We start from the raw sequence: 13,709 nt of genomic DNA, 5'->3' as shown, positions 1-13,709 counted from the left end.
TCTCCAATGCCAGCTCCGCACGAGCCTTGGGCAGCGTTGGGTAAATGAACGAATGAGCAAAACCCTGTCACAGGGAAGGCCTGCACGGCTAACCCGGGGGCTAGAAGAGGCGTGGGACGCCTCGGGGTTGGCGGCGACTGCGGAGTGACAGGCGGCCGAGCGCAACACAAGCTGGAGGCCCGGGCCGGGCGGGGTCAGGAACAGGGGCTGGAGGGCGCGGGCCAGTCGCTGGCCGGTGAGCGGGGGCTGAGGCGGGCCTGGGCCAAACCGGAAGACGTCTCAGAGGACATCGGTCAGCGGCACCGGCTGCCGCCGGTCCCCACGGGAGGCGAGCCCAGCGCAGCTGCGGCGGCTCTGCTCCCGGCGACGCGGCCCCCACGGCCGCGGGACCGCGACGACCACAGCCGCGCCACGCATTCACACGGGCGTCGCTCTTGGTCCCGGCCGGCCACCGTTGCTCTTGTGACGCCGCGCCCGTGACCCGGAAGGGCATTCTCCTTAGCAACTGCGGCACCGCCGCGGAGCTGGCTTCCCGGGCGCAACGGTGAGGCTTGCCGGCCCTCGCCCCGCGCGCCCTACCGCGACCCTTCCCCGTGAGCGACCCCGGGCCCGGCCTAGGGGGCCTCGCTGCGCTTCGCGGAGCACCTGCGCCGGCGGCCCCGGGCGAGCGCCCTCTGCCTCTGGCGTCGCTCCCCTGCCCCGGCTTCGCCCTTGCCCACAGCACAGCCCCCGCTCCCGGCCGACCCAGCCTCCCAGGCCTCGCTCCTCAAGCCCAGGCCCCGCCGGCCCGCCAGCAAAGCCAGAATTAAACGAGAGCCTGTTGCACTAGAGAGGACGCTTCCCAGCCTCGGGTCACCTGTGGGCGCGTTCTCATGGGCCCTGACACGGATGTTTGGGGTTGGCAGGGATGCGGGCGCCTCAGGATTCTTGCATAGCATGCAGCCACTCAACTACAAGATGCTTGCCTACTGTTTTGCGCTTCCCAGAATGATATACTTCATCTGCTTTATTGATAAGGGAGACTAATTGAACATTTTGAACTTACCTTTTGTGGGGAATTAGTTTTCTAGTTTTTAGTGATGTGCGGCTAATATTACGAGGCTTAGATTTTTGTCTTCCAATTTTCTGTAGAAGGAACTCTTCTTAGGACTGACTAGGTTTGGGAAAAATGTCAAATGAAATTTACTATGTTGAAGAAAAGTAGGGGCGGGCATTGTTCATATCTCTTTTTTACATCTGAAACACACCCTGGAACTGCACACCTCCCTTAACTGAGTTTGAAGGAATAGCACAAGAATGCTCTAAGCCTTATTTGAACATTGTTAGATAATGACTTTATATTTAATCCATTGATGATGGAGCTAAAACTGAGTCATGTCAGCAATTTTCGGTTTAAGATATAAGACAGTTGGGAATAAAATGTCGGTGTTTTCTCTATTAAAATCCGTTATTCAACACGGTATAATTCCATCTAGTTCAGTAAGTATATGTTAAGCACCAACAGGTGTTATATGCATTTGAAAGAATATATAAGAATAAGAGACAATATACATTAAATTATTAAGAAAAGTATACAGTAGCATTTGTTTAAATGCAGAATCAGGGAGGAGAGATCAGTATGGGCTGGAGTTTTCAGGAATATGTTTATGGATTGTATCTTTAAAGTGTAGATTTTCTTGTTTGTCCTAAAGTACAGATAAAATTTTTATTTGTATGGGAGGGGGCAGGGAATACTGAGTAGTTTCTTATATTCTTAAGAGTTTGAGAAATAGCCCCATGTGACATTTTGTAGTCTTTATTTAAAGTTTTAAGGTCAATTGATTGCAATGTCTGTTTCTTTCATTCTTAGTACAACTCTACTATTTTTCCTGTTTGAGATCTAAAATAATGAGGCTACTGGCAGGAGGCTTTGCCGCTTAGAAATTCATTTATTTGCTTCTGCAGATTGTCTATTTTATGAGACACTCTCAACACACTTAAGAGTCTTGTGAAATGTTGCTTTTTATTCATTTGAGAGCGATTTTCAGAGGGCTTCCCAGGTAGCAGGTACTGTATCAGGAAATACCCAAAACAACAGTTACTCAGCAACTACTAGTTCTGCTTTACTGTAGTGTAGGTGTGTGTGTTTAACTTATCAGCCTTTGATGGTCATCATTTGTCTAGAAACATAGAAGGGTCAGAGAAATTTATATAGGTATCTAAAAATGACTGTGTTTTTATAGAGTTGAATAAAGATTTTAAAGATTTTAGGCTCCATTGCTTTGGGCATCCTGCAAAGATTCACTTGTGAAGATGCACAAACTCTTAAGGAGATGTCCTAAAATGTTTTATTGCTTTCTAATAGGTTCAGTGCCCATTTATTCAGTTAATCAACAGGTATTTGAGTGCTTATTTGGTACTGGGCACCGTGTTTGTTATTGGAAATGGGAGAGAGTGAATGCATACATGGTCCCTGTCCTCTGCAGATGGTACCAAGTAATCACATGAATATAAAACTGCAACTGTGACAAGTATTTGATTTAGGGAAGTCACAGAAATGACATCTGAACTAAGATCTGAAGGATGCACAGTCAGAGCAAATAGTGAGGGCAAATGACAGGGTTCATGGAAAGGACAGGGGACTCAAGGTACAGCTCTATGTGTAGAACAGGAGGAGTGAGAAGAATCTGGTGGTAGGTGAGGTTGAAGAGGAGGGCCAGAGGGTGCTGGACTGATAAGCAGGTTGAGAAGTTTTTCCTTATCCTTGGAGTAACGAAGTCTATATGGTTTTACTTAAAGACTTAGGCTGGATTGTGTGTGGGATGACACAATTAGATTGTGTTTGAATAGTTGCTTTGTATTTCTGCCATGTTTTAGTATTTGTCTTCTTTTTCCTTATTTCCTTAACATGTTCCTGCAGTTTTATTGTAGCTGGGGAAGCTACCTTCTCCACCAGCGAGGCACATCTTTTTTTTTTTTTTATTGTGAGAAAAGGAATTTTAGGGAATGACATGGTTAGTTTTTTGAAATATTTTTGCATCTGTATGACTACTAGGGCATTAATTTTGGTGACTTTTTAATTGTAGTAAAAAAAACATAAAACTTACCCTCTTAACCATTTCTAAGTGTAAGTGGTGTTAACTGTGTTTACATTGTTGTATAACAGGTCTTTAGGACTTTTTCATCTTGCAAAACTAAAACTCTGTACCATTGGATAAATTTCTCCTTCTCTCCCAGCTCCTGACAACCACCCTTCTACTTTCTGTTTCCCTGATTTTCACTACTCTAGATAGCTCATATAAGTGAAACCATACCAGGTGTATCCACTTTAAAAAAAATTTTGTTATCATTAATCTACAATTACATGAAGAACATTATGTTTACTAGGCTCCCCCCTTCACCAAGTCCCCCCCACAAACCCCATTACAGTCACTGTCCATCAGCGTAGTAAGATACTGTAGAATCACTACTTGTCTTCTCTGTGTTGTACAGCCCTCAGATGTATCCACTTTTACCTTTATGCTCCTTCCCTGGAATATCCTTTTTTCTCCCATTAGTATTCAAATGCTACCAATTCTTTAATTCCCAGTTCCTCTCCATTGTCTTTCAACTTGGATTAATAGACCCAGAGTGGAAGAAACCTTAGAAATCGTCTTGTGCAACCCTTATTCTAGGTGAGAAAGTAGAGTCCTATAGAAGTTTCAGTGGTTTGTACCAGGACAGACATCTAGAGAGGCAAGGCAGAGCTGGGACTAGAGTTCTGGTCTTCAGCTTCTAGGTGGGTGCCTTGGCTGTTTTTGCCGGCTTACATGTTGTGATTTAGTCCTTTATTTATTTATTTATTTATTATTATTTTTCCACCCCTTTATTTAGATGTTTCCTCTTTTTTTTTCTTTTCTGAGTTAATTTTTTTTTGGTATCGTTAATGTACAGTTACTTGAACAACATTATGTTACTAGACTCCCCCTATTATCAAGTCCCCCCGCCCACATACCCCATTACAGTCACTGTCCATCAGCATAGTAAGATGCTATAGAATCACTATTTGTCTTCTCTATATATACTACCTTTCCCATGTCCCCCCCTCCACTACGTTATGTGTGCTAATCACAATGCCCCTTTTTCCCCCTTACCCCTCCCCTCCCACCCACCCTCCCCAGTCCCTTTCCCTTTGGTAACTGTTAGTCCATTCTTGGGTTCTGTGAGTCTGCTGCTGTTTTGTTCCTTCAGTTTTTCTTTGTTCTTATACTCCACAGATGACTGAAATAATTTGATATTTGTCTTTCTCCGCCAGGCTTATTTCACTGAGCATTATACCCTCTAGCTCCATCCATGTTGTTGCAAATGGTAGGATTTGTTTTCCTCTTATGGCTGAATAATATTCCATTGTGTATATGTACCACACCTTCTTTATCCATTCATCTACTGATGGACACTTAGGTTGCTTCCATTTCTTGGCTATTGTAAATAGTGCTACGATAAACATAGGGGTGCATCTGTCTTTTTCACACTGGGCTGCTGCATTCTTAGGGTGAATTCTTAGGAGTGGAATTCCTGGGTCAAATGGTATTTCTATTTTTAGTTTTTTGAGGAACCTCCATACTGCTTTCTGCTATGGTTAAACTAATTTACATTCCCACCAGCAGTGTAGGAGGGTTCCCTTTTCTCCACATCCTCGTCAACATTTGTTGTTTGTCTTTTGTATGTTGGCCATCCTAACTGGTGTGAGGTGATATCTCATTGTGGTTTTTTTTTTTTTTTTTTTTTTTTTAGATAATTATTTTTTATTGAAGGGTAGTTGACACACAGTTCATTGTGGTTTTAATTTGCATTTCTCTGATTATTAGCTATGTGGAGCATGTTTTCAGGTGCCTGTTGGCCATCTGAATTTCTTTTTTGGAGAAGTGTCTGTTCAGTTCCTCTGCCCATTTTTTAATTGGATTATTTGCTTTTTGTTTGTTGAGATGCTTGAGCTGTTTATATAATTTGGATGTCAACCCATTATCGGATCTGTCATTTATGAACATATTCTGCCCTACTGTAACATGTCTTTTTGTTCTATGGATGGTGTCCTTTGTTGTACAGAAGCTTTTTAGTTTGATATAGTCCCACTTGTTCATTTTTGCTTTTGTTTCCCTTGCCCAGGGAAATATGTTCATGAAGAAGTTGCTCATGTTTATGTCCAAGAGATTTTTGCCTATGTTTTTTTCTCAGAGATTTATGGTTTCATGACTTACATTCAGGTATTTGATCCATTTTGAGTTTACTTTTGTGTATGGGGTTAGACAATAATCCAGTTTCATTCTCTGACATGTAGCTGTCCAGTTTTGCCACTACCAGCTGTTGAAGAGGTTGTCATTTCCCCATTGTATATCCATGGCTCCTTTATCCTATATTAATTGACCATATATGCTTGGGTTTATATCTGGCCTCTCTAGTCTGTTCCATTGGGTCTGGTCTTGTGCCAGTACCAAATTGTCTTGATTACTGTGGTTTTTTAGTAGAGCTTAAAGTTGGGGAGTGTAATTCCCCCTGCTTTATTCTTCCTTCTCAGGATTGGTTTGGCTATTTGGGGTCTTTTGTGGTTCCATATGAATTTTAGAACTATTTGTTCTAGTTCATTGAAGAATGCTATTGGTAATTTGAATCTGTATATTGCTTTAGGCAGGATGGCCATTTTGACAGTATTAATTCTTCCTATTCATGAGCATGGGATGTGTTTCCGTTTATTGGTTTCTTCTTTAATTTCTCTCGTGAGTGTCTTGTAGTTTTCAGAGTATAGGTCTTTCACCTTCTTGGTTAGGTTTATTCCTAAGTATTTTATTCTTTTTGATGCAATTGTGAATGGAATTGTTTTCCTGATTTCTCTTTCTGCTAGTTCATCATTAGTGTATAGGAATGCAATAGATTTCTGTGTATTAATTTTGTATCCCGCAACTTTGCTGAATTCAGATATTAGATCTAGTAGTTTTGGAGTGGATTCTTTAGGGTTTTTTTATATACAATATCATGTCATCTGCAAACAGGGACAGTTTGACTTCTTCCTTACCAATCTGGATGCCTTTTATTTCTTTGTGTTGTCTGATTGCTGTGGCTAGGACCTCCAGAACTATGTTGAATAAAAGTGGGGAGAGTGGGCATCCCTTTCTTGTTCCCGATCTTTAAGGAAAAGCTGTGGGTTTGTCATATATGGCCTTTATTATGTTGAGGTACTTGCCCTCTATACCCATTTTGTTGAGAATTCTTATCATGAATGTATGTTGAATTTTGTCAAATGCTTTTTTGACATCTATGGAGATGATCATGTGGTTTTTGTCCTTCTTTTTGTTTCTGTGGTGGATGATGTTGATGGATTTTAGAATGTTGTACCATCCTTGAGTCCCTGGGATGAATCCCACTAGATCATGATGGATGATCTTTTTGATGTATTTTTGAATTCGATTTGCTAATATTTTGTTGAGTATTTTTGCATTTATGTTCATCAGGGATATTGGTCTATAATTTTCTTTTTTCATGGGGTCTTTGCCTGGTTTTGGTATTAGAGTGATATTGGCCTGTAGAATGAGTTTGGGAGTATTCCCTCCTCTTCTACTTTTTGGAAAACTTTAAGGAGGATGGGTATTAGGTCTTCACTAAATGTTTGATAAAATTCAGCAGTGAAACCATCTGGTACGGGGATTTTGTTCTTAGGTAGTTTTTTGATTACCAATTCAATTGTGTTGCTGATAATTGGTCTGTTCAGATTTTCTGTTTGTTCCTGTGTCAGCCTTGGAAGGTTGTATTTTTATGGAAAGTTACCCATTTCTTCTAGGTTATCCAGTTTATTAGCATATAATTTTTCATAGTATTCTCTCATAATTCTTTGTATTTCTGTGGTGTCCGTAGTGATTTTTCCTTTTCATTTCTGATTCTGTTTGTGTGTGTAAACTCTCTTTTTTTCTTGATAAGGCTGGCTAGGGGTTTATCTATTTTGTTTATTTTCTTGAAGAAACAGTTCCTGCTTTCATTGATTCTATTGTTTTATTCTTTTTGATTTTATTTATTTCTGCTTTAGTCTTTATTATGTCCCTCCTTCTACTGACTTTGGGCATCATTTGTTCTTCCTTTTCTAGTTTCATTAATTGTGAGTTTAGACTGTTCATTTGGGATTGTTCTTCTTCCCTGAGGTAGGCTTGTATTACAGTATACTTCCCCCTAAACACAGCCTTCGCTGAGTCCCACACATTTTGCAGTGTAGAATTGTTGTTGTCATTTGTCTCCATATATTGCTTGATCTCTGTTTTTATTTGGTCATTGAACCATTTATTACTTAGGAGCATGTTATTAAGCCTCCATGTATTTGTGGGCTTTCTCATTTTCTTTGTGTAATTTATTTCTAGTTTCATACCTTTGTGATCTGAGAAGCTGGTTGGTACAATTTCAGTCTTTTTGAATTTACTGAGGCTCTTTCTGTGGCCTAGTGTATGATCTATTCTTGAAAATGTTACGTGTGCACTTGAGAAGAACATGTTTCCTGTTGCTTTTGGATTAAGCATTCTGTAGATGTCCTTTAGGTACATCTGTTCTAATACATTGTTCAGTGCCTCTGTTTAATTATTTTCTGTTTGACTGATCTGTCCTTTGGAGTGAGTGGTGTGTTGAAGTCTCCTAAAACGAATGCATTGCATTCTATTTTCCCCTTCAATTCTGTTAGTATTTGTTTCACATATGTAGGTGATCCTATGTTGGGTGCATAGATATTTATAATGGTTATATCCTCTTGTTGGACTGACCCCTTTATCATTATGTAATGTCCTTCTTTGTCTCTTGTTACTTTCTTTGTTTTGAAATCTATTTTGTCTGATACAAGTACTGCAACTCCTGCTTTTTTCTCCCTGTGAGTTGCATGAAATATCTTTTTCCATCCCTTCACTTTCAGTCTGTGTATGTCTTTGGGTTTGAAGTGAGTCTCTTGTAGGCAGCATATAGACGGGTCTTGTTTTTTACCCATTCAGTGATTCTGTCTTTTGATTGTTGCATTCAGTCCATTTACATTACGGGTGATTATCGATAGGTATGTACTTATTGCCATTGCAGGCTTTAGATTCGTGGTTACCAAATGTTCAAGGGTAATTCCCTTACTATCTAACAGTCTAATTAACTCACTTCGTGTGCTATTACAAACACAACCTAAAGGTTCTTTTTTTTTTCCTCCTCCTCCATTCTTTGTATGTTATGAATCGTATTCTGTACTCTTTGTCTATCCCTTGGGTGACATCTGTTTAGCCTTAGGAATACTTCCATCTATAGGAGTCCCTCCAAAATGCACTGTAGAGGTGGTTTGTGGGAGGTAAATTCTCTCAACTTTTTCTTATCTGAAAATTGTTTAATCCCTCCTTCGAATTTAATTGATTGCCTTGCCAGGTAAAGTATTCTTGGTTCAAGGCCTTTCTGCTTCATTGCATTACATATATCATGCCACTCCCTTCTGGCCTGTAAGGTTTCTGTTGAGCAGTCTGATGATAGCCTGATGGGTTTTCCTTTGTATGTGATCTTTTTTTCTCTCTCTAGGTGCTTTTAAAAGTGCCTTTATCCTTGATCTTTGCTATTTTAATTATTATATGTTTTGATGTTGTCTTCCTTGGATCCCTTGTGTTGGGAGATCTGTGCACTACCATGGCCTGAAAGACTATCTCCTTCCTCAGATTGGGGAAGTTTTCAGCAATTACCTCCTCAATGACACTTTCTATTCATTTTTCTCTCTCTTCTTCTTCTGGTACCCCCATAATACGAATATTGTTACGTTTGGATTGGTCACACAGTTCTCTCAATATTCTTTCATTCTTAGAGATTCTTTTTTCTCTCTGTGCCTCAGGTTCTTTGTATTCCTCTTATCTAATTTCTATTCCATTTACCATCTCTTCTACTGCATCTAATCTGCTTTTAAATCCTTCCATTGTATGTTTCATTTCAGATATGGAATTTCTTAATGATTGAATCTCCGACTTAAATTCGTTCCTGAGTTCTTGAATATTTTTCTGTACCTCCATAAGCATGTTTATGATTTTTATTTTGAACTCTCTTTCAGGCAGATTGGTGAGTTCAGTTTCATTTGACCCTTTTTCTGGGGTTTGTGAGATTTTGGTCTGGACCATGTTCTTTTGACATTTCATATTTCTGTGTGGTGCCCACTAGTGCCCAGAAGCTTCAGTCTCTGGAGCTGCTTAGCCCCTAGAGTGAGGTTGGGGGTCGTAGGGGAGCAGAGCTGGTGCCTTGGGGGAGGAAAGTTCTGTTTCCTGATTCCCGTCTGCAGTTCCTGTCTCCAGTCAGAGCCAGTGGGCCGATCACACAGGTGTAAGCCTCTGTGCTTTGCGTCTCTAGTTGTTGTAGGTGTGGCCTCCCTCTGGCTGGCCTGACGCCAGCACAGTGACTGCAGGTTTGCGAACCCGTGCTGGCAGGCTAGGAGGAAGGCGCAGCAGGTTGCATGTCACAGTGGGGGTTCTTGGAGCTGAGTAGCCAGCCAAGGGGATGGGGCGCCTGAAGCTCCTCAAAGTTCCCAACCCGCTGGACAGAGTGCACCCAGACAACCTTGTCCAGCTTTCCTCTCCCCTGCGCAGCAAGCTCTGTGGAAACCCTGCCTCTTCAGCAGCCCTCTCGCTGCTAGGAAGCCTCTCAGACCGCCTGCCTTTCCTCTGACACAGAGCGGCTGGGTGTCGATCCTCGTCCTCCACAAATGGCAGGAATCTCAGACTCTCAAGCACTCCACCTGTCTGAGCTCCCCAACGTCCAGAGCACCACACAGTGTAGGTTTCCGGTCCCAAAGCAGACCTCCAGGGCTGGGTGCCCAGCAGTCCCAGGCTTCCACCCCCTCCCCGCTCCGTTTCTCTTCCTCCCGTTGGTGAGCTGGGCTGGGGGAAGGGCTCGGGTCCTGTTGGATCAAGGCTTTCATACGTTACCCCATTTTGTGAGGTCTTTGTTTGTGAGGTCTGTATGCAGTCTGATGCAGCCTTCTTTCCTGTTGCTGTTTTAGGGCTAGTTGTACAAACTATATTTTCACAGTATATGTGGTTTTGGGAGGAATTCTCTGTTTCACCTCTCATGCCACCATCTTGAATCCTAGGAGGAAAGGTTTTTCAAAGGCTGTTAATTTTTATGTATTGTGTTTAGACACTACTGAGCTCAGATTCTAATATTTTTTATTTGATTGTGTTGGATTTTCTAGGTACATAGTGATTTCATTTATGGTTGATCATTTTGTCTCTTCTAATATTTATATTACCTTTTTTGTATTTAGCAATTACTAGCTCCTTCAGAACTATTAAATAACACTATTATAGCTAGCAGCCTTTTCCTGTTGCAGTTCACAGGAATGCCTCTAGTGTTTTATCATTATTCATAACTTGTCTTTAGCCTTTGTTTGTCTTTTTTGACATTGGCATTTTTGAAGAATACAGTCCTTTAAAAAGAAAAATGAGGGCCTTTATTTGGCTTGCCTGATGTTTCTTCCTGATTAGGTTTGACTTATGTGTTATTCTTGGCCTGAATACTACATGAAAGGTGTTTTTCCTTGCGAAATGCATGATCACATTAGAAAAATTTCTTCTTAGTCCTAGTTTACTAGGAAGTCTTAATTAAGAATGGTATTGGGTACACATTGTTAGAGCCTGGAGTTGAGGCCACTGACTGGCCGATGAGCTCACAAGTCTTGGTAGTGTGCTACATGAGGTGCAAGGGTCTTTGGCCCAATGAGTGGAGTTTGATAGTAATCCTCACTACAAGTTAAAAAAAAAAAAGGATGTTGGACTTGATCAGTGCCTTTCAGCTTCTATCCTGATGATGATTTAGTTCTGTTCTATTAATTTACTAACATAATGAATATGTTAACAAATTTCATAATGTTACTATGCTTGCATTCTTAGAATAAACATTCCAAACCATGTGTTCATGGTATATACTTTCTAAAATTTAATGTTTGACTAGATTTTTTATTTTTTTATTTTGAGTTTTGCATTTATGTTCATAAAATTTTTTCTGTGATTTTGCATGTGAAAGAGAGTTTGTGTATGAGCTTTTATCTTTGTTAGATTTGATATCAGGGTTATTTAGCTTCATAGGATAAACTGTAAAGTTTTTTGACATCCCCCCACTACTTTGGCAGTTTAAATAATGCTGAAATTACTTATCTCTACAACCATCTTGGTATGGTGCATTTTGGGGGGAGCGTGTGGCTCCTTGGCAGCATTTTCTGGTTTCTTCTCTGGTTAAAGATGTATTTAGGTTTAGGTTGTGACCTGTCCTGCTCTCCATTGCTTTTGGGATAAAGATACAGGCTGTGCATTTGTGATCTTGGACTCTTTATCCTGCCCACGTATTGTCACCATTCATCCATTTATCCAGTTACTCAAGCTAGAAAACTCTGAGTCTTCTAGATATTTCCTTCTTATGCCCATAAAGTCTTACCAGTTCTGTTCTTAACTTGCATTTGAATCTGTCTCCTTTTTTCCATCCCTGCTGCTGCCTGGACTCTTCCAGTTGTCCATTCTCTCCTTCCAAATCAGCTTCTGAACTGCAGCTGCAATGATCATGGTAAAATGCTAATCGGATCATGTTAGGCCCCTGCTCAGAATTTATTGGTAGTTCCAGGGCAAAGCCTTCCCGCAGTGCTTCTGATTAGGGGACAAGACTCCTCTTGCCCGTCCCTATTTTCCAACTATTAGCTTCCGTCAGTCCTCAGCGGTCCAGCTACACCTCAGTACCCAGAATTTCTTTGCCCATGGTTGTCAGCATTTGCTCTCCAGAGTGTGCCCCTTGACCCTCTTCTCAGCTGGGCGCATTCCTCTTTGTCCTCGAGCATTTCTCACAAACCTTTTCCTGTGAAGCCCTCCCTGAGGGGAGTTCTTCAGCAGAATTGATCAATTCCTCTCCATGCAGCTGCCTTACCTTTGCTCCTTTGTGACTGTACTTATATTCTATTGAGACAGTTTTTTTACATGTCTCTTTTTCTATGATATACCATGAGATTTTTAAGGGCAGTGGCTGTGTCTTCAACTTTGCATGTAGTGTTAGGACAATGCTTGGCACCATAGATTCTCAGAATTTTGTTGAATGAGAACAGGTGTATTTTGAGGATTGTGAGAAAACTAATTTGATTGAAGCAGAAGATTCTTACAGGAGAAGGGAAGGCAGTAACCTAGGATGGGCCAATAGGTTATGAAGCAACTTGAATCATGGCTAAGGAGCTCAAACTTTGTCTTTAGTTAGCAAGAGGGGTAGAGGAAGGAGGCAAGAGGAGGGAAGGTCATTTATTATTGTCATGCTGCAGAGACTGATGAAAGTACTATCATGGTATTAAACTTATTTTTGCACTTTTTTTAGTGTGGATGATGGTGTTTATCAAATAAATAAAAATCGCCGCCAAAGTGAAGTAAATGACCTTACATTAATAATAGCGAATGCTTATTGAGTGCTTATTATCTGCCAGGCAGTGTTCTGAGAACTTCACATGGATTACCTCATTTAGTACTCAGGACGCTCTTAGAAGGTAGGTTTTATTATTGCCTCCTTTGAATGGTAAAACAGAGTTACAGAGACATTAAAGAACTTGCTTAAAGCCACAGCTTTTAAGTGATAGAACCAGGATTCAAACCTGGCATGTTGGCTGCAGAAGCCTCTTAACCGCACTCTTGCTGTCTTCCAATTAATCTTTTAGCCTATTGTAGTAACACTTGGCCTTCCAGAAGCTGGCATTTTAACCTTGAACTAAGAACCAGGGAGGCCATTTTCTGTATTAGGTGACATGAGCAAGTTATTATTTGGCTTGTTTTATAGTGGATGACCCATTTTGTGATTGCTTCAATGCTTTCATCTGTTGTTTCAAGTGGGCACTAAAGTAATTCTATTCTTCATTTGATTAGCATTTAAGGTGCTTTTTGAAAGTATTGAATATTTGAAATGAAGTTTTAAACATCAAACAGCTGGTTGTCTTAGAAAATGAGAAAAAAGAGTTTAGAGGAACCCCTTTTAAGTTTTCTAGCCCCTGTCCTTCAGGCCAGGTAAGGCTTATTTCTTGCAGCCCATTCTTCAGTGCTTGGTCCAGTCTTTGTTAATTGACTCCAAGCAAGAGCTCCACTACCCCCGAAGGAAGGCACTTTTCTAATTGCTGATCTGTCGGGGAGTTTTTCTTTGTAATTAGATATGGATATTAAAATGTGCTTTATTCTGAGTGTCTTTTAAGGTCACACTACCTTGTGAAGTATTACAAACTACATGTGTATGGGTTTGCCAAGACTGCAGTTGCTGTGGAAATCATAACTTTGGATTTCTTCACATCTGGATTACAGAAATGTGCACAAAGGCTCTGTATGGATATAGGTTTTATATTTTATGTGCATTTAGAGATAGCAAGACCTTAGTGATGCAGCTTCCCCATAAATGACAAGTTGAACACTCGCACCCAGAAGTTTAAAAATAATCCTAGAATTCTGAATTTTGCTGTGGAACCAGTGTCCCACACTGTGCTCCTCTGCTCACAAGGCTTGCGTCAACACTGGGAAATGAGCTCTGGAGTAGCATTGGAGGCCCAGCTTATTTCCCTGGGGCCCGAAGACCTCAGGTTTGTTTTGTCTCCCCAAGAAGTAGGGATTCCAAAGCTGCTGTTTAAGTTTTCTTTTTGAAGAGCAAAGAGAAGAGCTGCTTCAGGTCTGTCTAGTTGCATCTCAGTATTTTTGGGATTATTTTGGTTTTTGTTTTTC

At 41.0% G+C, this 13,709-nt stretch overlaps 1 protein-coding gene and 1 non-coding gene across 4 annotated transcripts in view; both read left to right on the top strand.

Annotated features, from left to right (window-relative positions):
• The first annotated feature begins 419 nt into the window (after nucleotides 1-419).
• The window catches only part of DIS3L2 (DIS3 like 3'-5' exoribonuclease 2), a 372,410-nt gene continuing 359,120 nt past the window's right edge, over nucleotides 420-13,709 (top strand). For 2 of the 3 annotated variants that reach the window (XR_005030205.2, XM_036912160.2), the window contains exon 1: nucleotides 430-544. The gene's annotated coding sequence lies outside the window, so the exon portion shown is untranslated. Of the gene's footprint in view, nucleotides 545-13,709 lie in introns of all 3 variants that reach the window. The other variant, XM_057503433.1, reaches the window with a different exon arrangement.
• Nucleotides 10,605-10,738, top strand: LOC118927792 (small nucleolar RNA SNORA62/SNORA6 family). The gene has a single exon (XR_005030966.1). It is a non-coding gene; the product is annotated as a small nucleolar RNA SNORA62/SNORA6 family (small nucleolar RNA).

The sequence above is a fragment of the Manis pentadactyla genome, chromosome 6 (genome assembly GCF_030020395.1).
Source record: "Manis pentadactyla isolate mManPen7 chromosome 6, mManPen7.hap1, whole genome shotgun sequence".
Classification (NCBI taxonomy): Eukaryota; Metazoa; Chordata; class Mammalia; order Pholidota; family Manidae; genus Manis; species Manis pentadactyla.
The sequence above is the reverse complement of the archived record's forward strand: the minus strand, read 5'-3'. Positions and strand labels throughout refer to the sequence as shown.